General features: G+C 46.9%; 6 non-coding genes and 2 pseudogenes across 6 annotated transcripts; all 8 read right to left on the minus strand.

Moving 5' to 3' along the window:
• Positions 1 to 4854: 4854 nt before the first annotated feature.
• On the minus strand, positions 4855 to 5048 carry LOC141235314 (U2 spliceosomal RNA). Its single transcript, XR_012301163.1, has one exon. It is a non-coding gene; the product is annotated as a U2 spliceosomal RNA (small nuclear RNA).
• A 5563-nt stretch (positions 5049 to 10611) lies between these two features.
• On the minus strand, positions 10612 to 10689 carry LOC141234838 (U2 spliceosomal RNA; annotated as a pseudogene).
• A 1115-nt stretch (positions 10690 to 11804) lies between these two features.
• Positions 11805 to 11995, minus strand: LOC141235201 (U2 spliceosomal RNA). Its single transcript, XR_012301055.1, has one exon. It is a non-coding gene; the product is annotated as a U2 spliceosomal RNA (small nuclear RNA).
• Positions 11996 to 13110: 1115 nt separating this feature from the next.
• Positions 13111 to 13301, minus strand: LOC141235033 (U2 spliceosomal RNA). Its single transcript, XR_012300890.1, has one exon. It is a non-coding gene; the product is annotated as a U2 spliceosomal RNA (small nuclear RNA).
• A 1115-nt stretch (positions 13302 to 14416) lies between these two features.
• On the minus strand, positions 14417 to 14607 carry LOC141235034 (U2 spliceosomal RNA). The gene has a single exon (XR_012300891.1). It is a non-coding gene; the product is annotated as a U2 spliceosomal RNA (small nuclear RNA).
• A 1115-nt stretch (positions 14608 to 15722) lies between these two features.
• LOC141235035 (U2 spliceosomal RNA) lies at positions 15723 to 15913 on the minus strand. The gene has a single exon (XR_012300892.1). It is a non-coding gene; the product is annotated as a U2 spliceosomal RNA (small nuclear RNA).
• A 1115-nt stretch (positions 15914 to 17028) lies between these two features.
• On the minus strand, positions 17029 to 17219 carry LOC141235256 (U2 spliceosomal RNA). The gene has a single exon (XR_012301108.1). It is a non-coding gene; the product is annotated as a U2 spliceosomal RNA (small nuclear RNA).
• Positions 17220 to 18334: 1115 nt separating this feature from the next.
• On the minus strand, positions 18335 to 18514 carry LOC141235332 (U2 spliceosomal RNA; annotated as a pseudogene).
• Positions 18515 to 24586: the final 6072 nt, after the last annotated feature.

The raw sequence follows: 24586 nt of genomic DNA on the forward strand, positions 1-24586 counted from the left end.
ACCTTTCAAATCATCATTAAAAAAAACTCCCAACACTTTAATTGCACCATCCACACCAGCCACACCATCCATCTTAATCCTATTGTCACCAAAACATTTAAACATGCATTTGTTCCAATTCACACGAAACGCTGACGCGCCACAAAAAAAATTCAACAACAATTTTACTCTCTCCATAGAGGCCACACTCTCACTCACCACTACTACATCATCCATATATCCTAAGACTTTCACAGTCATTCCACCACTCCCCGGCACTAACAAACCACGCACCACTTTCTCTTTCCGAATCATACACAGCAGTGGCTCAATCACACACACAAATAATACCGGTGACATGGGACAACCTTGCCTCACACCAGACCTAATACACACTTTCTCACTCAAAAACCCATTCACCAGAAATTCACTCACCACCTCCCCATACAATCCTCTCACGGCACGCACAAATTTCTCCGGAAAACCCATTCTACGCAAAACCTCAAATAGAAACACATGAGACACGCGATCAAACGCCTTTTCAAAGTCAACAGCCATCACCATACACTTCTGCTTTCTTACTTTACAATCCCACAACACATCTCTTAAAAGACACAGATTATCTGTCATACATCTACCAGGCACTGCACACACTTGATCTTTACCAATCACATCAGCTATAACCACACGCATCCGACACGCCAAAATTTTACTGAATACCTTGTAATCGGCGTTCAGAAGCGTAATTGGCCTCCAATTACTCAAACACCTTTTATCCCCTTTCTTATGGATTAAGACCACCACTCCCTCCTTCATTGAACCCGCAAGCATCCCATTCTCCCACATAAACTGACACACTTCCACTAAATCCATACCCATCACTTCCCACATCATAACATATAGCTCCACAGGCAAACCATCCTTCCCAGGCGTCACATTTTTCCTTGCACCAAACACCGCTTTCTTAACTTCCTCCTCAATCACTGCCTCACGTAGACCAGAACATCCATCCTTATCCACCTTACAATCCAAAGTCTTAAGCACTTCTTCTTTCAAACTCTCATCCACCCACTTCCTGCCAAACAACTCAGCATAAAACGTGACCACTTCCTTCATTACATCCTCCCCACTCACACAAACACCATCCACATCAAAAATCTCCTCCATACCCTCCTTCTTACCATTTATTTTTTTAAAGAAATATCTTGAACACTTTTCATCTTTATCAAGATGGACCACCTTTGACCTAAAAATTATTTCCCTTCCCTTCCTCTCCAAAGTCCTCTTCAAATCCTCTCTCGCACTTCTTAACAAATCATCCACATCCACACCACACATCCTCATTTTCTCCAGCCATTCCACCCTCATCATTAAATCTTTATATTGACTCCTAACCATGGCAGCCTTTTTATAGCCCCATCGACGAAAAAACTTTTGCACTTCATACTTCATCCAATCCCACCACACCAACACACTTTCAAACTTACTCTTTTGAGATTTACACCAACTATATTTTTTCTTAAAATCATTCACAATTCTCTCATCCTCAAGCAAACTCACATTCAATTTCCACACACCTCTCCCATGCACCCGCCTTAAATCCCCTCTAAACTCACCTTTCAGGCACACATGGTCCGAAAAAGGAACTGAAAATTGAGAAAAACCATCACATATTATATTTTTAGAAAAAAACATCCTATCAATCCTAGATGTTATCCCACCCCTGTCAGCTTTATAGGTTGGTGGTGGTGGCTTCCCCAAATAAACCTCAGCAGCATCAAAAAAGAAAAAATCAGAAATAATGTTTGCCAATTTTTTTCCTGAGGCATCAACTTTCCCCTCAGTTACACAGTTAAAATCACCTGTTACTATCACAGGGATCCTACCAGGTAATTCTAAACATAATTTATCTAATAAACTTAACCTGTCTTCTTTTTTTGTAGGACCATAAATATTTATAATTTTAACTTTCCACCCCCTCCCACACACAACTGCAGAGATGCAACGACCCACCTCTATTACCTTATAATATTCAAAAACAAAATTTCTATTATTTAATACTATCCCAACTCCATCATTTTTATTCCCACTAGAGCCAGACCAGATATGCTGGCCATATGGCCAATCAGCGTCTTCCAGGGGTTCTTCTATACCACACTCCTGTAGACACATAATATCAAAAGAATGGTTATGTAAGAAGTCCAGAATCACAGATCTTCTAACTCTAGACTTTAAAAGTCTTACATTAAGGGACGCAATGTCCCAATTTGGTTTAGAGACCATTCTTTGGCTCAAAAACCAGAAACACCAGTCTCAGCAAAAAAACATGCCTTCCTTATCCTTTGTCATCCGGCGAACTCCCACTTAGCTGAAAGATAGTGGACTCCAAATTCTCCTCCAGGTAAGCCGTTGACGCAGGAGAAAGAGAAACCACTGGGTAATCCCGCTCACTCACCGGACTTGCCACGCATTGGCTACTTGATGGTTCAGACAACCGGGCCCTTTTATTCTTAGCGCGGTCCGGTTCCTCAGAAGACCTCACCCCAGTCTCAGTGAAGTCTCCTTGACCTCCAGCTCCCTCTTCATCCATACTTTCACTGCTCCAACTGAGAGCTGGGTCCCCTGGGATTTCCAAGGCTCCCTCACGTTCTTCACAAAAGGAGTCAATGAAACCCCCCTGATAGGAAGAAATGTCCATCTCAGCTGCCAGAACCTCTTCCACTCTCCCGGGCTCCACCAGTAGGTCAGCAGACGCCCTCACTGGAGCAGTCTCCACACGCTGTTCCACTACCTTCACCCTGGAAGAAACTGCGGCCTCAGGTGCCACACTCTTAGGCCTCGGAGAGTTCGAGACCACCTCAGAGTATGCCCTTGCCTTGCCCTCGTTCGCACGACGAGTACAATCCTTAAAGGCATGCCCCTCCATGCCACAAGCATTGCAAACAATTGGATTGGTACAGTCCTTAGCAACATGCCCACTTTGGTTGCACTTGGAGCAAACAGGCACAGCAGTACAAACCTCTTGTAAGTGTCCGTACTTCTTACATTTCCTGCAAAAAACTGGGGCCTCAGGAAAGAAGAGAATACCCCTATCTCTCCCGATAGAGAAACTTTGGGGAGGGTAATGAACACCTCCAGGCTCCGAAGAACTTTCCCCAAATCTGACAAAATATCTGTATTTGCCAGTCCATAAGTTCTCCTCGTTCATGATTTTGTGACTGTTGCTCACAAAGTCACAATGCCTCTTAAGAAAAGTCGCAATGTCATGTTCGTGCACAAAGGGATTATACATAAATATGACTAGGGGAACATCACCTTTGGAGTACAAGACTGTAAAAGTCAAACCATGCAAGGTTGGATTCTTCTCCTGCTCCCTCAACTTCTTATACAGGTTCCGGCAAGCCGCCATAGATTGCAACACCAAGACATACCGTCCTTCTTTCCGGGATTCCTGCAGGCAGACGATGTTTTCTCTTGTCACTTCCAGGATTTTGAAGATCACCTCGTGCACCATATACGACAGATTGAAACGCTCTCTGACAGCAGCATCAACTTCAATGCGGAATGCATTGCGAACCCGATTGTCATCGGTCCCAGCATAGCGTATCTTCACGCCCATTATGATCACTCTCTCGTTCCTCCTCGTTCTCCCCCTAAAGAAGCAACCGGCTTAAGCCATCAAGATGGCGATGCCGGAAGGCCAAGGGAAAACACTCAAGGACCCCAGACAAGACACTTGGTCTTAGCCAAAAGGCCGAGAAGCGATAACCAGAATTGGTTTCAAACTACGGAGCCACCCAAGGATCCTGAAAAGTCCATTTGTGGAGATGAGCTCCTGGACTCCCGTTAAGAAGACATGTTGTCAACCTCTAGATCCCTTACATGCCTGCACTTTTCGGCTTGCTGCTGCTGCAATCCACGCGTTTTAGATCTGCATAACTCCACCTCTTTAAACACAGCACCTTCACCCCCTGCTGTTCCCACCCGCCTCAACACCGTTGGAAGGGAGGAGAACCAATTAAGGCGGGGGGTGGGGTGGAACGAGCAGCTGTCTACCCTTAGCAGGAGGGCTCCTGATTACATACCTCTCCTGCTGCTGCTGGCTGTCCAGCAGCAGACTGAAGGTGGCTGCTGCTGTGCACAGGTATATAAAGGCTCAGAGCCTATTATGACACGCGCAGCCAGCGTTCCATTGCCACATTCCATCTACTGCAGGCAGGATACCTGGCTGGCTGAATGTCGCTGAGAAGCTCACAGAGACCGCCATAAGCAACAGTTTAACAGAATGCCACAGACTAATCAACCAAACTTTTTGGGTTGGGTTCTCTTTTATAGTCTGCAGGCATTAAATGAAAGAAGTCAGTGTTCCAGCAGAAGGAGACAACGTTTCAGAAAAGGCATTGTAGCAAACCAAAAAAGAAATTTTAAGCGCAGCAGAGTAACCAGCGCACATACCTGTTAGCTCAGGTGAGTTTAAAAGGCTGCTGTTGATAACAAGGGCATTTGCTAAATAGATGGTGTGTGTGCAACAATATACTGAAAGGTCAATTATATTGTGCAGCTTATCTCACCACCTGTAGTTATTTAGGTGAAAGCTCCAAAATGCTTGCCTAATATGTCTGTTTATCCAAAAGGAAGTAAAAAGGGAGAGCTAGAAAGATAGCATTGCATCACATTACATGGCAATGCAATGCACAGTTGCTGAAGTTGAACCAAAATGAGCTTGTAATCTGGCTTCTGCAACTTTGAACATGAAAAATCCAATGAGGAGAAGAAAAGCAAAGCCAAAGAGTCCATCCCAAAATCCGACAAACAAGCAAAATGAACAAAAAACATTGAATTCAATTCTTTCTGATTTTAGAAACTGCATTAAAGAAGGGGTGCACCGGTCCTGGAGATACTGCAATACCAGGTCAATGCGTGGAGTGGACAGAGCAAGCTCTTTTTCCATCTCCCTGTTCTAAAAATCCATTTAATATATGGTCCCCAGATAGGGGACGTATCAGATATTAAACTGATAAGAACAGATTTTTTTGATTGAATATATCTTTTATTAGCACAAAAAATAAGTTAACAGACAGTGTACAGTGCCGCAGCCCAGTACACACAGAATTCTACATCATATTTACATAGCATGAGGATACGACGCACTAACTAGACACATCACACCCCTATGCTACACAAAACACTCAATCTGAAAGAAAAGCATGTCAATCAATACAGTACGACGAACCGTGATAAGGGATGGGGATTGGGAAAAAGGGGATGGGGAGGGGAAAATCACAGGCCCGAAGCTTTATTGAAAGACAAGACACATAAGGGGAGAGGGGGAGGAGGGGTTTAGTCCTCGTCCTCGTCCTCCGGACCGTCCATGATGGAATAGTCTCTGAGCAGGCTGTGGATCAGCCTGCGGCAGTCCTGGATGGACATCCTCTCCCTCCTCAAGATGAGCCGGTTCCTGGCGACCCAAACGGCATCCTTGAAGCAGTTCATAAGGCGCCAAGCCTCCTGGATGGCTCCGACGGTATGAACCCCAGGGAAGAGTCCGTAAAGCACAGAATGGTGCGATAGGCTCGCCCTGGGGACAGAGTTCCTCAGGTCGTCCTCAAGTGCAGTCAATAGGCGCTGTGCAAATCCGCAGTCCCAAAAAGTGTGCAAAGATGTTTCCTCCACGAAGGGGCACCTTGGGCAGTACCGGGTCTTGCACAGGTTCCGGGCATGCATGAATGACCGGACGGGCAGTCCGCCCTGAATCGCCATCCACGACAAGTCCTTGTGCCCGTTGGTCAGCCTGTCAGACGACACATTTGTCCACACAGTCTCCAGCGTGTCCTGGTGAAGTCCTGTGATGTTCTCCACGTCATCCTTGGCTCTGATTAGCTTGTGGATAGTTTTGGGCTTCCACAAGTCGGGCTTGAGTCCCTCCAGTTGATGCTCCCCCACAAATCGAACGACGTCTCCGTAGAACCATGGCGTCGTCCAGTTGTAGGGGAAGGAGCTGTCCCACTTGTCCCAGCCGAGTCGCCTCCAAAGAGGAAGCAGGAAGAAGCGAGACATGGACCTGCCCGCGGAGCCATTCTTGACTTGCAAAGTCCGGCGGACACAATCACACACAAAAGAGGATCGCAGGAGGGTGGGGATATCTGGAACGCCCTTCCCACCCTTGCGAGGCTCCTTGTACATGACGGCCCGCCTGACTCTGTCCATCTTGGATCCCCAGACAAAGTGAAACACTGTCCTGGTAATGGCCCTGCACACAGTGACGTGTGGGGGCCAGGCCTGCGCCGTGTACTGCAAGACGGGCAGGACCTCATTACGCAGGATGAGTGCCTTACCCTCACAAGTGAGGTGTCTGAGGCTCCAGAGTCCGATCCGTTGCTTCACCTTGGCCAAGCGTTCTTGCCAGGACTTGAGGGCCGCTCCTTCCTTCCCGAACCAGACTCCCAGCACCTTGAGGAAATCCGGTTGAATGTTGAAGGGGAAGGGGGCGGAGGAGGCCGGCTGCCAATCCCCGAAGAGCATGGCTTCCGACTTCCTGCAGTTGACTTTGGCCCCTGAAGCCCGGCCGAACCTCTCACACGTCTGGACGAGGGCGTCGACTGAACCACGATCAGCGCAGAAGACGGTGACGTCGTCCATGTAGAGCGAGCACTTGACCTCGTGTCGTCCCGGACCCGGTGCGGTGATCCCTCTGATCTCTCCATTCTGCCGGATAGCCTCTGCGAAGAGTTCTATAACACAAACAAAAAGAAGAGGTGATAGAGGGCAGCCTTGTCTGACCCCAGAGAGGACAGGGAAGGGGTCAGTCTTCCAGCCGTTCACCAACACCGAGCTGTGGATATCAAAATACATCAGACGGACATACGAACAAAACATGTTACCCAAACCTAACCGGTGCAGAGCTCGGCCCATGAACTCGTGGGAAACCCGGTCGAAGGCCTTCTCCTGATCCAAGGAGACCAGGGCCGCGTGTGCGCGGCGGACCTTGATGTACTCGACCGTGTCCCGCACGAGAGCGAGGCTGTCTGCGATGCGACGTCCAGGGATGCCGCAGGTCTGGTCCGGGTGGATGATCCGTCCGATGACCGTCTTAAGTCGTGTCGCCATCGTCTTGGCCAGGATCTTGTAGTCCACGTTGAGCAGAGTGATGGGACGCCAATTCCTCAGGTCGCACCTCTCTCCCTTCCGCTTGTACAGGATCGTGACCATTCCTTCCCTCAAAGATGGAGGCATTCTACCCTCCACCACCATCTCCTCGTACAGGTCCAACAGGTCCGGACAGATGAGGTCTCCCAGCGCTACATAGAGCTCCGCTGGAAGACCATCACTGCCCGGGGTCCTGCCGGTCCTAAAGGATTTAGCGGCAGAGAGCAATTCGCCCACCATCAGAGGTTTGTCCAAGGCTGCCGTGCCTGCAGGATCAAGATGGTTAGTGATACCTGACAGGAACTTATCAGCAGCGTCGGGGTCGGTAGTCTTGTGGGAGTAGAGTTCGCTGTAGAAGTCGCTGACGACCCTCATCACGTCCTCCTTCCCACGTCGCATGTTTCCGCTCTCGTCTCGCAGCTCGTTCAGGGGCGTGTGACCGGCATGAAGTTTCCTGAAAAAGAATGAGTTACATTTCTCACCCTTCTCCAGATTCTCCACTTTGGAACGGAAGATGATTCGCTTGGACTCCTCCTCAAAGTGCCTTTTCAGGCTCTTCTTGGTCTCCTCCAGCTCCTCCCTCACGTCCCAGCCGCAGTGAAGAAGGTCCTGCAGCGACCGCAGCTCGCGCTGCAGCCCTCTGAAGTCCCTCCTCTTCTCACACGCCTGTTGTCGACCCTTGGCCTGAAAGAAACAGCGAAACTCAAGTTTAACATATTCCCACCAATCAGAGACTGTTTGGAAGCTACCCTTGTAGGACTGCCACATTGCGTAGGCTGCTCTCAGCTCCTCCACGACTTCATCCTGAGCCAGCAGAGCACAATTCAGCTTCCAGGAGCCGGGGCCGGACGGAAAACCGTCGCCGAGGACACCTTGTAAGTGAATGGCTCTGTGGTCGGAGAAGAAGCAGGAGACCATCGAGTGCCTACTCTGCCTGACTGCCCGAGAGGTGAACACAAAGTCAATCCTGGAGCGGAGTGAGCCATCGGGTCGGCTCCACGAATAGTTCGTGGAGCCTCTCCCCATGGAGCCCACCACGTCCTGAAGAGAGGCCTCGGTTACCATCTCGATGAGCAGCTTGGACGTGATGTCCAACTTGGCAGATGTGCCAGAACTACGACCGTCCTCCTCGATGGGGCAGTTGAAATCCCCGGCCATCACTAAGGTCCTGGTGGTGGCAAGCTGAAGCCGCAGGGTCTGGAAAAGCTCCAAACGCTCATTCTTCAGTGGGGACGCATACACGTTGATGAACCTGACAGGTTCTCCCGCCCAGTTGCCATCTACAACAAGAGCCCTGCCGCAGATGAGCTCCTGGACGGACTCAAGCGTGAATGCGCCCCCCCTGATCAGAATTGCGACCCCCGCAGACTTGCAGTCACCCCCACCGGACCAGTAGGATGGACCGTGGGACCACTCCCTGGCCAGATGTTTGAAGGACCTAGAGGAGGGAAGGGAACATTCCTGCAACATATTAACATCACACAACTGGGAAGTAAGGAAGGCATAAATAGTCTGACGTCTGAACTTGTCCTTGATGCTCCTGACATTAATGGAAAATAAGTTAATATTAGCCATCATGTAGGGAAAAAAGAAAAAGTTAGCGCAGGCAATACACCTTAGTTACCACTCCGGTCGGGTGGTCCCTCGTCGGTGTTGACTGCTGGTGACGGGATCACCAGCAGGCCCTCTTCCTCCATCTGGTCAAGCAGCGCGGCCTCGATCTCGGCGACCACCAGTTCCTCCTCTTCTGGCTCGGCCACCAGGGTCTCAACCATGTGCTCCATCTCTTCTGGCTCAGGGAGGGTATCCTCCTTTTCGCCTACGAAATCCAGAATCTTCTTTTTGGAGGATTCAGTAGCAGGGCTGTCCTCCACCTTCCTCTTTCCCCGGGTTGGAACTGGGGAGACAAGAAGGGGAAAATCCTCCTCGGAATAGATAGCGGCGGGTGGAGGAAAGGTTAATTCCACCGCTACCATGGTCTGGGGAGGGAGAGTGGCTGCCGGGGCAGGGGAAAGGACACCTGCTGAGGAGTAGGGGAAGGAGGAAGAGGAAGTGGAATCCTCAGCAGGGGTGGCCGGGGTGGGGGGGGATTGGACGGGGGTGGCAGGGGGAGGGATCGAGAGAGGGGTGACAGAACTCTTACCCTCCTTTGACTTTTTCTTCTGCTTCGGAGCTGCTGGGACCGTCGCTGGGGCTTTGGCCACCGACTCCTTGACCGCTTTGGCCTTGGTCGTCTCGGCCTTGGCCGCTGGGGCCTTGGTCGTCGCGTCCTTGACCTTCACAGGCCTGGTCGTCGGGGCCTTGTCCTCCGTAGCTGGGGTCGTCGCAACCACCGATGCCCAGGATCTCTCACGCCTGGGGCAATCCTTGTACAGATGAGCCGCCAGCCCACACAGGTTGCAGGACGTCTTCTTCGGGCAGTCCTTCGAGCTGTGTCCCGTCACTCGACAAATCCTGCAGGCATCCTCCTTGCAGTCCTTCATCTCGTGGCCGTTCTTGCCGCATCTCCTGCAGTTCCGCGGCATGTCCGGGTAATAGATGAGGCCGTAGGAGTTGCCCAGGGAGAATGTCGGGGGCAGGTGCCGAAGTCCGTCTGAGTACGCCAGGTCCCTGTGAAGTCTAACGGTCACCGACCACTTACCTGTCCAGAAGCCGAGTCCATTCAGGATGTGAGAGGGTTCCTTCACAACCAAACAGAAGCGTCTCAGGAAGGTACAGATGTCTTGGCCTGGGGTGTGCGGGTTGCGCATGGAGACCGTGATCCTCCTTTCATCCCTCTGGATAGTGCAGCTACCTGTAAAGGCAGAGAAAGAATTATCCGGTCCTTTTGCGCTTACCATTTCCCAGAACCTCCTGCAGGTGTTCACAGTGGCGAAGGTGACGAAGAAGATCCCCGTCAAGAAGGTCTGGATGCTGAGGGTGTCCGACCTGGAGAAGCCTCGATCCAGCAGCATCTTCTGGCAGAACACGTCCGAGGACATGTCCGGCACCCTCCCATCCACTTCCTTCAGCTTCAGGGCCACCGTCTGCCGCATCCATGGCTCTAGGGCTGGAGCTTCGTGGCGGGGCTTCTGGGGTCCCTTCTGCTGGCCAGTCGTGGAGGCAGAGTCCTTGGGGTCAGAATCGGCTCCTGGCTGGGCCCTCCTGGCTGTCCCCAGCTCCAGGCTCTTCTTTTCGGCCTTCCTCGCAGCGCTTGCCATGGCTTTCCTCCTGCAGTTACTTCTTGGAGCTGGATCTGGAACTCTTCCCGGAATGGGTGGAGCTATGCAGATTCTTCTCCCGTCGTGTTCTGGACAAATTCCCCGAAAGGTCTTTGTCTCGATGATTTTCTTCCTCGAAGATTCCACAGGACAGCCCGATTCTTCTCCGAGTCTTCGTCTTCTTCTGGATTCTTTAGAGCTTCTTCCTCCCACCGATATCCGCCTTCGTTCTCCGATGTCAGCTGGGATCCGAAGCTCTTCTCCTTCCGAGTTCGATCGCTCTCGTCAAGTGTAGATCGTAGCTCTTGTGTTCTTAAAAGAACAGATACTACACTTGATCTTAGCCAAAAGGCCGAGAAGCGATAACCAGAATTGGTTTCAAACTACGGAGCCACCCAAGGATCCTGAAAAGTCCATTTGTGGAGATGAGCTCCTGGACTCCCGTTAAGAAGACATGTTGTCAACCTCTAGATCCCTTACATGCCTGCACTTTTCGGCTTGCTGCTGCTGCAATCCACGCGTTTTAGATCTGCATAACTCCACCTCTTTAAACACAGCACCTTCACCCCCTGCTGTTCCCACCCGCCTCAACACCGTTGGAAGGGAGGAGAACCAATTAAGGCGGGGGGTGGGGTGGAACGAGCAGCTGTCTACCCTTAGCAGGAGGGCTCCTGATTACATACCTCTCCTGCTGCTGCTGTTGCTGGCTGTCCAGCAGCAGACTGAAGGTGGCTGCTGCTGTGCACAGGTATATAAAGGCTCAGAGCCTATTATGACACGCGCAGCCAGCGTTCCATTGCCACATTCCATCTACTGCAGGCAGGATACCTGGCTGGCTGAATGTCGCTGAGAAGCTCACAGAGACCGCCATAAGCAACAGTTTAACAGAATGCCACAGACTAATCAACCAAACTTTTTGGGTTGGGTTCTCTTTTATAGTCTGCAGGCATTAAATGAAAGAAGTCAGTGTTCCAGCAGAAGGAGACAACGTTTCAGAAAAGGCATTGTAGCAAACCAAAAAAGAAATTTTAAGCGCAGCAGAGTAACCAGCGCACATACCTGTTAGCTCAGGTGAGTTTAAAAGGCTGCTGTTGATAACAAGGGCATTTGCTAAATAGATGGTGTGTGTGCAACAATATACTGAAAGGTCAATTATATTGTGCAGCTTATCTCACCACCTGTAGTTATTTAGGTGAAAGCTCCAAAATGCTTGCCTAATATGTCTATTTATCCAAAAGGAAGTAAAAAGGGAGAGCTAGAAAGATAGCATTGCATCACATTACATGGCAATGCAATGCACAGTTGCTGAAGTTGAACCAAAATGAGCTTGTAATCTGGCTTCTGCAACTTTGAACATGAAAAATCCAATGAGGAGAAGAAAAGCAAAGCCAAAGAGTCCATCCCAAAATCCGACAAACAAGCAAAATGAACAAAAAACATTGAATTCAATTCTTTCTGATTTTAGAAACTGCATTAAAGAAGGGGTGCACCAGTCCTGGAGATACTGCAATACCAGGTCAATGCGTGGAGTGGACAGAGCAAGCTCTTTTTCCATCTCCCTGTTCTAAAAATCCATTTAATATATGGTCCCCAGATAGGGGACGTATCAGATATTAAACTGATAAGAACAGATACTACACTTGATCTTAGCCAAAAGGCCGAGAAGCGATAACCAGAATTGGTTTCAAACTACGGAGCCACCCAAGGATCCTGAAAAGTCCATTTGTGGAGATGAGCTCCTGGACTCCCGTTAAGAAGACATGTTGTCAACCTCTAGATCCCTTACATGCCTGCACTTTTCGGCTTGCTGCTGCTGCAATCCACGCGTTTTAGATCTGCATAACTCCACCTCTTTAAACACAGCACCTTCACCCCCTGCTGTTCCCACCCGCCTCAACACCGTTGGAAGGGAGGAGAACCAATTAAGGCGGGGGGTGGGGTGGAACGAGCAGCTGTCTACCCTTAGCAGGAGGGCTCCTGATTACATACCTCTCCTGCTGCTGCTGCTGCTGGCTGTCCAGCAGCAGACTGAAGGTGGCTGCTGCTGTGCACAGGTATATAAAGGCTCAGAGCCTATTATGACACGCGCAGCCAGCGTTCCATTGCCACATTCCATCTACTGCAGGCAGGATACCTGGCTGGCTGAATGTCGCTGAGAAGCTCACAGAGACCGCCATAAGCAACAGTTTAACAGAATGCCACAGACTAATCAACCAAACTTTTTGGGTTGGGTTCTCTTTTATAGTCTGCAGGCATTAAATGAAAGAAGTCAGTGTTCCAGCAGAAGGAGACAACGTTTCAGAAAAGGCATTGTAGCAAACCAAAAAAGAAATTTTAAGCGCAGCAGAGTAACCAGCGCACATACCTGTTAGCTCAGGTGAGTTTAAAAGGCTGCTGTTGATAACAAGGGCATTTGCTAAATAGATGGTGTGTGTGCAACAATATACTGAAAGGTCAATTATATTGTGCAGCTTATCTCACCACCTGTAGTTATTTAGGTGAAAGCTCCAAAATGCTTGCCTAATATGTCTGTTTATCCAAAAGGAAGTAAAAAGGGAGAGCTAGAAAGATAGCATTGCATCACATTACATGGCAATGCAATGCACAGTTGCTGAAGTTGAACCAAAATGAGCTTGTAATCTGGCTTCTGCAACTTTGAACATGAAAAATCCAATGAGGAGAAGAAAAGCAAAGCCAAAGAGTCCATCCCCAAATCCGACAAACAAGCAAAATGAACAAAAAACATTGAATTCAATTCTTTCTGATTTTAGAAACTGCATTAAAGAAGGGGTGCACCGGTCCTGGAGATACTGCAATACCAGGTCAATGCGTGGAGTGGACAGAGCAAGCTCTTTTTCCATCTCCCTGTTCTAAAAATCCATTTAATATATGGTCCCCAGATAGGGGACGTATCAGATATTAAACTGATAAGAACAGATACTACACTTGATCTTAGCCAAAAGGCCGAGAAGCGATAACCAGAATTGGTTTCAAACTACGGAGCCACCCAAGGATCCTGAAAAGTCCATTTGTGGAGATGAGCTCCTGGACTCCCGTTAAGAAGACATGTTGTCAACCTCTAGATCCCTTACATGCCTGCACTTTTCGGCTTGCTGCTGCTGCAATCCACGCGTTTTAGATCTGCATAACTCCACCTCTTTAAACACAGCACCTTCACCCCCTGCTGTTCCCACCCGCCTCAACACCGTTGGAAGGGAGGAGAACCAATTAAGGCGGGGGGTAGGGTGGAACGAGCAGCTGTTTACCCTTAGCAGGAGGGCTCCTGATTACATACCTCTCCTGCTGCTGCTGCTGCTGGCTGTCCAGCAGCAGACTGAAGGTGGCTGCTGCTGTGCACAGGTATATAAAGGCTCAGAGCCTATTATGACACGCGCAGCCAGCGTTCCATTGCCACATTCCATCTACTGCAGGCAGGATACCTGGCTGGCTGAATGTCGCTGAGAAGCTCACAGAGACCGCCATAAGCAACAGTTTAACAGAATGCCACAGACTAATCAACCAAACTTTTTGGGTTGGGTTCTCTTTTATAGTCTGCAGGCATTAAATGAAAGAAGTCAGTGTTCCAGCAGAAGGAGACAACGTTTCAGAAAAGGCATTGTAGCAAACCAAAAAAGAAATTTTAAGCGCAGCAGAGTAACCAGCGCACATACCTGTTAGCTCAGGTGAGTTTAAAAGGCTGCTGTTGATAACAAGGGCATTTGCTAAATAGATGGTGTATGTGCAACAATATACTGAAAGGACAATTATATTGTGCAGCTTATCTCACCACCTGTAGTTATTTAGGTGAAAGCTCCAAAATGCTTGCCTAATATGTCTGTTTATCCAAAAGGAAGTAAAAAGGGAGAGCTAGAAAGATAGCATTGCATCACATTACATGGCAATGCAATGCACAGTTGCTGAAGTTGAACCAAAATGAGCTTGTAATCTGGCTTCTGCAACTTTGAACATGAAAAATCCAATGAGGAGAAGAAAAGCAAAGCCAAAGAGTCCATCCCAAAATCCGACAAACAAGCAAAATGAACAAAAAACATTGAATTCAATTCTTTCTGATTTTAGAAACTGCATTAAAGAAGGGGTGCACCGGTCCTGGAGATACTGCAATACCAGGTCAATGCGTGGAGTGGACAGAGCAAGCTCTTTTTCCATCTCCCTGTTCTAAAAATCCATTTAATATATGGTCCCCAGATAGGGGACGTATCAGATATTAAACTGATAAGAACAGATACTACACTTGATCTTAGCCAAAAGGCCGAGAAGCGATAACCAGAATTGGTTTCAAACTACGGAGCCACCCAAGGATCCTGAAAAGTCCATTTGTGGAGATGAGCTCCTGGACTCCCGTTAAGAAGACATGTTGTCAACCTCTAGATCCCTTACATGCCTGCACTTTTCGGCTTGCTGCTGCTGCAATCCACGCGTTTTAGATCTGCATAACGCCACCTCTTTAAACACAGCACCTTCACCCCCTGCTGTTCCCACCCGCCTCAACACCGTTGGAAGGGAGGAGAACCAATTAAGGCGGGGGGTGGGGTGGAACGAGCAGCTGTCTACCCTTAGCAGGAGGGCTCCTGATTACATACCTCTCCTGCTGCTGCTGCTGCTGGCTGTCCAGCAGCAGACTGAAGGTGGCTGCTGCTGTGCACAGGTATATAAAGGCTCAGAGCCTATTATGACACGCGCAGCCAGCGTTCCATTGCCACATTCCATCTACTGCAGGCAGGATACCTGGCTGGCTGAATGTCGCTGAGAAGCTCACAGAGACCGCCATAAGCAACAGTTTAACAGAATGCCACAGACTAATCAACCAAACTTTTTGGGTTGGGTTCTCTTTTATAGTCTGCAGGCATTAAATGAAAGAAGTCAGTGTTCCAGCAGAAGGAGACAACGTTTCAGAAAAGGCATTGTAGCAAACCAAAAAAGAAATTTTAAGCGCAGCAGAGTAACCAGCGCACATACCTGTTAGCTCAGGTGAGTTTAAAAGGCTGCTGTTGATAACAAGGGCATTTGCTAAATAGATGGTGTGTGTGCAACAATATACTGAAAGGTCAATTATATTGTGCAGCTTATCTCACCACCTGTAGTTATTTAGGTGAAAGCTCCAAAATGCTTGCCTAATATGTCTGTTTATCCAAAAGGAAGTAAAAAGGGAGAGCTAGAAAGATAGCATTGCATCACATTACATGGCAATGCAATGCACAGTTGCTGAAGTTGAACCAAAATGAGCTTGTAATCTGGCTTCTGCAACTTTGAACATGAAAAATCCAATGAGGAGAAGAAAAGCAAAGCCAAAGAGTCCATCCCAAAATCCGACAAACAAGCAAAATGAACAAAAAACATTGAATTCAATTCTTTCTGATTTTAGAAACTGCATTAAAGAAGGGGTGCACCGGTCCTGGAGATACTGCAATACCAGGTCAATGCGTGGAGTGGACAGAGCAAGCTCTTTTTCCATCTCCCTGTTCTAAAAATCCATTTAATATATGGTCCCCAGATAGGGGACGTATCAGATATTAAACTGATAAGAACAGATACTACACTTGATCTTAGCCAAAAGGCCGAGAAGCGATAACCAGAATTGGTTTCAAACTACGGAGCCACCCAAGGATCCTGAAAAGTCCATTTGTGGAGATGAGCTCCTGGATTCCCGTTAAGAAGACATGTTGTCAACCTCTAGATCCCTTACATGCCTGCACTTTTCGGCTTGCTGCTGCTGCAATCCACGCGTTTTAGATCTGCATAACTCCACCTCTTTAAACACAGCACCTTCACCCCCTGCTGTTCCCACCCGCCTCAACACCGTTGGAAGGGAGGAGAACCAATTAAGTCGGGGGGTGGGGTGGAACGAGCAGCTGTCTACCCTTAGCAGGAGGGCTCCTGATTACATACCTCTCCTGCTGCTGCTGCTGCTGGCTGTCCAGCAGCAGACTGAAGGTGGCTGCTGCTGTACACAGGTATATAAAGGCTCAGAGCCTATTATGACACGCGCAGCCAGCGTTCCATTGCCACATTCCATCTACTGCAGGCAGGATACCTGGCTGGCTGAATGTCGCTGAGAAGCTCACAGAGACCGCCATAAGCAACAGTTTAACAGAATGCCACAGACTAATCAACCAAACTTTTTGGGTTGGGTTCTCTTTTATAGTCTGCAGGCATTAAATGAAAGAAGTCAGTGTTCCAGCAGAAGGAGACAACGTTTCAGAAAAGGCATTGTAGCAAACCAAAAAAGAAATTTTAAGCGCAGCAGAGTAACCAGCGCACATACCTGTTAGCTCAGGTGAGTTTAAAAGGCTGCTGTTGATAACAAGGGCATTTGCTAAATAGATGGTGTGTGTGCAACAATATACTGAAAGGTCAATTATATTGTGCAGCTTATCTCACCACCTGTAGTTATTTAGGTGAAAGCTCCAAAATGCTTGCCTAATATGTCTGTTTATCCAAAAGGAAGTAAAAAGGGAGAGCTAGAAAGATAGCATTGCATCACATTACATGGCAATGCAATGCACAGTTGCTGAAGTTGAACCAAAATGAGCTTGTAATCTGGCTTCTGCAACTTTGAACATGAAAAATCCAATGAGGAGAAGAAAAGCAAAGCCAAAGAGTCCATCCCAAAATCCGACAAACAAGCAAAATGAACAAAAAACATTGAATTCAATTCTTTCTGATTTTAGAAACTGCATTAAAGAAGGGGTGCACCGGTCCTGGAGATACTGCAATACCAGGTCAATGCGTGGAGTGGACAGAGCAAGCTCTTTTTCCATCTCCCTGTTCTAAAAATCCATTTAATATATGGTCCCCAGATAGGGGACGTATTAGATATTAAACTGATAAGAACAGATACTACACTTGATCTTAGCCAAAAGGCCGAGAAGCGATAACCAGAATTGGTTTCAAACTACGGAGCCACCCAAGGATCCTGAAAAGTCCATTTGTGGAGATGAGCTCCTGGACTCCCGTTAAGAAGACATGTTGTCAACCTCTAGATCCCTTACATGCCTGCACTTTTCGGCTTGCTGCTGCTGCAATCCACGCGTTTTAGATCTGCATAACTCCACCTCTTTAAACACAGCACCTTCACCCCCTGCTGTTCCCACCCGCCTCAACACCGTTGGAAGGGAGGAGAACCAATTAAGGCGGGGGGTGGGGTGGAACGAGCAGCTGTCTACCCTTAGCAGGAGGGCTCCTGATTACATACCTCTCCTGCTGCTGCTGCTGCTGGCTGTCCAGCAGCAGACTGAAGGTGGCTGCTGCTGTGCACAGGTATATAAAGGCTCAGAGCCTATTATGACACGCGCAGCCAGCGTTCCATTGCCACATTCCATCTACTGCAGGCAGGATACCTGGCTGGCTGAATGTCGCTGAGAAGCTCACAGAGACCGCCATAAGCAACAGTTTAACAGAATGCCACAGACTAATCAACCAAACTTTTTGGGTTGGGTTCTCTTTTATAGTCTGCAGGCATTAAATGAAAGAAGTCAGTGTTCCAGAAGAAGGAGACAACGTTTCAGAAAAGGCATTGTAGCAAACCAAAAAAGAAATTTTAAGCGCAGCAGAGTAACCAGCGCACATACCTGTTAGCTCAGGTGAGTTTAAAAGGCTGCTGTTGATAACAAGGGCATTTGCTAAATAGATGGTGTGTGTGCAACAATATACTGAAAGGTCAATTATATTGTGCAGCTTATCTCACCACCTGTAGTTATTTAGGTGAAAGCTCCAAAATGCTTGCCTAATATGTCTGTTTATCCAAAAGGAAGTAAAAAGGGAGAGCTAGAAAGATAGCATTGCATCACATTACATGGCAATGCAATGCACAGTTGCTGAAGTTGAACCAAAATGAGCTTGTAATCTGGCTTCTGCAACTTTGAACATGAAAAATCCAATGAGGAGAAGAAAAGCAAAGCCAAAGAGTCCATCCCAAAATCCGACAAACAAGCAAAATGAACAAAAAACATTGAATTCAATTCTTTCTGATTTTAGAAACTGCATTAAAGAAGGGGTGCACCGGTCCTGGAGATACTGCAATACCAGGTCAATGCGTGGAGTGGACAGAGCAAGCTCTTTTTCCATCTCCCTGTTCTAAAAATCCATTTAATATATGGTCCCCAGATAGGGGACGTATCAGATATTAAACTGATAAGAACAGATTTTTTTTTTTTTTTTTTTTAAACCATTCAGTTTAGTTTTTTAGCAAACAGTTTGAATTTCTCCAAAATTTGCTACTTAAAACTTCTCATCATCATGGTTCTATTTATTTAGCAGTAGTATAAGACGAAATATAATCACAAGGGAACATCCTTTACGTAACACAAATGCAGAAACTTCAAGGAATCACAAAGAAAAAAATCACTGGTATTTGATAAGGTAATGCCACTTTTTAAATTTCCAAATCCCTTCGGCATCTGTGCCACCACCGCCTCTGCTGTCCAACTTATATATCAGGTATAGTCTTGAAAGAATAAGTCTAACACATTCATTCACTGATAAAGATTTCCTCTTGAAAAGTCCAAGGTTCCTTGCATCCCACAAACTCTCCATCACACAAGCCATTATCAACCATAAAATTCTATCTTTAGACCGACTACACGCACCAATTCCAAACATCGCCACACGCCAATCCACAAAATTCACGCCTGCTAAACCCTTACACAATCCACCTACACACTTCCACACACTGTACGCGTACTCACAATCCCACATAACATGCCTCACAGTCTCACAACCACCACATCCCACTCTCGGACACACATCTGTTCTTATCAACTCTCTTTTCTTCTGCACTTCTCTCACAGGTAAAATATTATGTAAAGTCATCCACACCACATCCTTCTGTTTGTTTGACATCCCAAACGTATCTAACTTCTTCCATGCATCTGAAACCTCATTCCCTCTCAGCCCAACAATATTACACTCTACCTCATTTGCACTCATTCTTTTCACCACATTCTTGGTCATTCTAAAATCATTCATTCCCACACTCAACAAATCATGCTTTCTCACAAATTTCTCAATCACCTCATACCAAACAGGACACTTAAAGGCCACAGGCACACTCGCATCTCTCTTCCTCCAGCATAACCCATACAACATCCATCCAGCAGAATAATTAGCCATAAAAGCACCTTTATTGCCTTTACCCAGCAAAATAACCACAGTCTTAATATAATTAAGACCTAAAAAAACTTCAATATTGGGAAAGGCCAGCCCACCATGCTGACAAGCCTTAAAAAGGCTCTCCCGCTTCAACTTCTCCATCTTACTACACCACAGGAATGTGAATACCAACTTCTCTATTCTCTTAATTTTCCTGTAAGGAGAAGGAAAAACAGTCGCCACATAAAGCAGGATAGGGAGAATCACTGCTTTGATAATTAATACCTTACCACGCAGAGTCAATTCTCTCATTCGCCAAAAATTCAATTTACGTTCAACCCGCATACCACACTCTTCCCAACTTTCATTCCCTTTTAAGTCATCATTAAATAATACGCCCAAAATCTTGATTGCACCCACTTCACACTTTACACCATCCATACGAATACTACTATCTCCAAAACATTTAAAACTACATTTATTCCAATTTACCCTAAAACCAGACGCACCAACAAAAAAATCCAAAAGCAATTTAATTCTACTCAAAGAAGCCATACTTTCACTCACAACCACAACATCATCCATATAACCTAACACTTTCACATGCTTACCACCACTACCAGGCACCAACAAACCTCTCATCATTTTATCCCGTCTAATCAAACATAACAATGGTTCTATTACACATACAAATAAGACGGGGGACATAGGACACCCCTGCCTTACTCCTGACCTAATCTTCACTTTGTCACACAGCCACCCATTAACCAAGAACTCACTTGACACACAATCATACAATGATTTTACACAATTCACAAATTCTCTAGGAAACCCCATTCTTTCCAGTACTTTAAACAAAAACACATGCGAAACCCTGTCAAACGCCTTCTCAAAATCAATAGCTAAAGTCATACATTTCTGCTTTCTATCCTTGCAATCCCCAATCATATCTCTCAACAATAACAAGTTATCACTCATACTTCTTCCAGGCACTGCACATACTTGGTCCTCCTCCACAACACTACCAATCACTTCACGCATACGATTTGCCAGTAACTTACTGTAGACCTTATAATCCGAATTCAGCAGTGTTATTGGTCTCCAGTTTTCCAAACGTTTCCTCTCACCCTTTTTATACACAAGCACAACCACTCCTTCTTTCATTGATTCACACAACCTACCATTCACCCACATATACTTACATACCTCAGTCAAATCTGTTCCCAAAACTTCCCATGCTTTCACATACAACTCTACAGGTATACCATCTTTTCCAGGAGTCTTACTCTTTTTAGCACTCCACACCACATTCTTCACTTCATCCAGAACTACATCCTCACACAACAGATCACGCTCCTCAGAATCAAGTTTTTTCTCCACACCATTCAGAACATATGACACAAGCCCAGAGTCAATCCATTTCTCATCATACAACTTGCTATAAAACCTATTCACTTCGTTCAGCACATCCTCACCCATACAGTTGGTTCCACTTTCATTCACAACTTCATTCATATCAGTCTTCCTACCATTCATTTTTTTAAAAAAGAACCTCGTACACTTCTCATTTTTCTCCAGGTGCTCAATTTTAGTACGATATATAATTTCCTTTCCTTTCTCATCCAACACATACTTCAATTCATTCTTAGCCTCAGTAAGTTGATCAGACATCTCCAAACCACTTGCAACACACTTTCTCAACCAGTCAATCCGTCTATTAAGGTCATTAAACCTATTCCTATATCTGGCAGCTTTTCTATAGCCCCACTTTTTGAAGAAAGTTTTAAATTGCACTTTCACCCAGTCCCACCAGTCAAGAACACACACAAAATCCTTCTTACGCATTCTCCATCTTTCATACTTTACATTAAACTCATTCATCACCTCATCATCCTCTAACAGCCTTGCATTCAACTTCCATACCCCACCGCCATACACTTGGTCACCATTCGCACAAAACACGCCTCTCAAACATTCATGGTCCGAAAAAGGTACCTTTTGTTGAGAAAAATCCAAACATACCATATTTTTAGAAAATAACATTAAATCAATTCTGGAATGAATCTCACCACGGTCAGCATGGTATGTCGGCGGTGGTGGCATGCCAAGAACAACAACTGCTGCATCTAAAAAGGAAAAATCACAAATTAAATGGGACAATTTCTTTCCTGTTATGTCACACTTTCCTTCTGTGACACAATTAACGTCCCCAACAAAAATAGTGGGAGATTTCCCTGGAAGAAAAAAACTTAATTTTTCAAGAAGAGCAAGCCGCTCTTCCTTCCCTGTAGGGCAATATAAATTAATAATTCTGACCCGCCACCCTCTATAACTCAAAAATGCAATTAAACATCGGCCCACCTCCACCACAATATAACTATCAATAGAGATTTCTTTATTCCCAACTAATATCCCCACCCCATCATTTTTATTATGATTAGACCCTGACCAGATATGCTGTCCGTAAGGCCAGTCTTTGTCACAAGGAGCATCCTGAATCCCACACTCCTGAAGGCAAAAAACATCAGCACCTAAATGTTTCAGGTAGTCCAGAACAGTTGTTCTTCTGATTTTAGATCTGATCTGCCTTACATTTAGGGACACTACATCCCAACCAGATTGGCAAGACATTAATTAAAGAAAAGAAATACATGACTCAATGTTGATCACACCATACTCATCCATTATCATCAGACTGGGAAAGCACCCCAAAGGTGTTGATGCTCTCAGGGATGCCAAGGTAAGGAGCATCAGGGGAGAAGACATCCTGCGGGTAAATGCGGTCACTTGCAGGACTGTCGCACCCTCCGCTGGCAGGTGAGTACTCTCGTCTGGGTTTTTTATTGGCCAGTTCAGGAGTATCATCATCATCAAAAGACCTCCCAGAAGTAAAGTCTCCTTGGCCACCATCCCTGGCCACCTCTTCGTCTGTAGCACCCCAGGACAATGCAGGGGTTCGAGCAAGAGACACATCCATGTCACCCTCACCACATATTTCGGACTGATGAGGGAGGTCCACATCCAACTCGGAGATCTCCATACTTGGCCCAGCAGGGGCTGGAGGGTCCAACAGGGTCTGGGCCTCACCCACCAGATCTTCAACCTCAGGGGGCTCCGTCTCCTCATTGATCTCTGCAGTAGTCACCTGTGGGGTAACAGCAGGGACAGTAGGCTTACCTTTGGTCACTTCGGAGAAGGACCTAGGCTTGACTTTAGCCTTACAATCCCGAATCACATGTCCTTCCTCCCCGCAGGCATCACATACCACCGGGTTGGAACAATCCTTCGCCAGATGACCGTACTTGTTGCACTTTCTACAGTTTGGCAATTGTTTGCAGAAATCCTGGATATGCCCGAACATGTTGCATCTCCTGCAGAACAATGGCGCCTCGGGAAAAAACAGATATCCAGAGTCTCTTCCAATTGTAAAGTTCAGGGGAGGATAGTGAATACCTCCAGGACCATGAGGGTCTATCCCAAACCTCACAAAGTATTTATACTTCCCAGTCCACAGCCCTTCTCCATTTAAGATTTTATGGGAGAATTGCACAAAAATGCAGTGTCTTCTCAGGAATGCAGTGATATCATCCCGGGAGATAAAGGGGTTGTGCATGAATACTACCACCGGGATATCCCCCTTAGAGTAGAGTACAGTGAAGATAAGTCCATCCAGCTGAGGGTGCTCTGAAAGGACTTGAAGAGTTTTGAAAAGGTTTTGGCAAGCCGCCATAGAAGAAAGCACCAAGACGTACCTATGCTCCCTTCTGAACTCCTGCAAACAGATGATCTCCGACTTCTGGATCTTCAGGATTTCATAGAAAATGGCGTTGACCAGGTATGACAACGAGAAATGGTCCTTCTTCTCCTCAGAGACCTCGATACGGAAAGCATTCTTGACCCGGGGATCCCCGGTCCCAGCAAAGCGAAGCTTGACACCCATGGTCGCTTCAGGAATCGCCTTCTCGTTTCCTCCTCACTCTCCCCCTATAGCAGCATCCAGCTTAAGCCACCGAAGTGGCGATGCTGGAAGGCCGAGGGCTAGTACACAAGGAACCTCTTGTCCAAACACTAGGTCTGAGCCAAAAGGCCGAGAAGCGATAACCAGAATTGGTTTCAAACTACGGAGCCACCCAAGGATCCTGAAAAGTCCATTTGTGGAGATGAGCTCCTGGACTCCCGTTAAGAAGACATGTTGTCAACCTCTAGATCCCTTACATGCCTGCACTTTTCGGCTTGCTGCTGCTGCAATCCACGCGTTTTAGATCTGCATAACTCCACCTCTTTAAACACAGCACCTTCACCCCCTGCTGTTCCCACCCGCCTCAACACCGTTGGAAGGGAGGAGAACCAATTAAGGCGGGGGGTGGGGTGGAACGAGCAGCTGTCTACCCTTAGCAGGAGGGCTCCTGATTACATACCTCTCCTGCTGCTGCTGCTGCTGGCTGTCCAGCAGCAGACTGAAGGTGGCTGCTGCTGTGCACAGGTATATAAAGGCTCAGAGCCTATTATGACACGCGCAGCCAGCGTTCCATTGCCACATTCCATCTACTGCAGGCAGGATACCTGGCTGGCTGAATGTCGCTGAGAAGCTCACAGAGACCGCCATAAGCAACAGTTTAACAGAATGCCACAGACTAATCAACCAAACTTTTTGGGTTGGGTTCTCTTTTATAGTCTGCAGGCATTAAATGAAAGAAGTCAGTGTTCCAGCAGAAGGAGACAACGTTTCAGAAAAGGCATTGTAGCAAACCAAAAAAGAAATTTTAAGCGCAGCAGAGTAACCAGCGCACATACCTGTTAGCTCAGGTGAGTTTAAAAGGCTGCTGTTGATAACAAGGGCATTTGCTAAATAGATGGTGTGTGTGCAACAATATACTGAAAGGTCAATTATATTGTGCAGCTTATCTCACCACCTGTAGTTATTTAGGTGAAAGCTCCAAAATGCTTGCCTAATATGTCTGTTTATCCAAAAGGAAGTAAAAAGGGAGAGCTAGAAAGATAGCATTGCATCACATTACATGGCAATGCAATGCACAGTTGCTGAAGTTGAACCAAAATGAGCTTGTAATCTGGCTTCTGCAACTTTGAACATGAAAAATCCAATGAGGAGAAGAAAAGCAAAGCCAAAGAGTCCATACCAAAATCCGACAAAC

This window comes from Phyllobates terribilis, unplaced genomic scaffold (assembly GCF_046119375.1).
Source record: "Phyllobates terribilis strain yellow unplaced genomic scaffold, ASM4611937v1 Scaffold_650__1_contigs__length_881393, whole genome shotgun sequence".
NCBI classification, from domain to species: Eukaryota; Metazoa; Chordata; class Amphibia; order Anura; family Dendrobatidae; genus Phyllobates; species Phyllobates terribilis.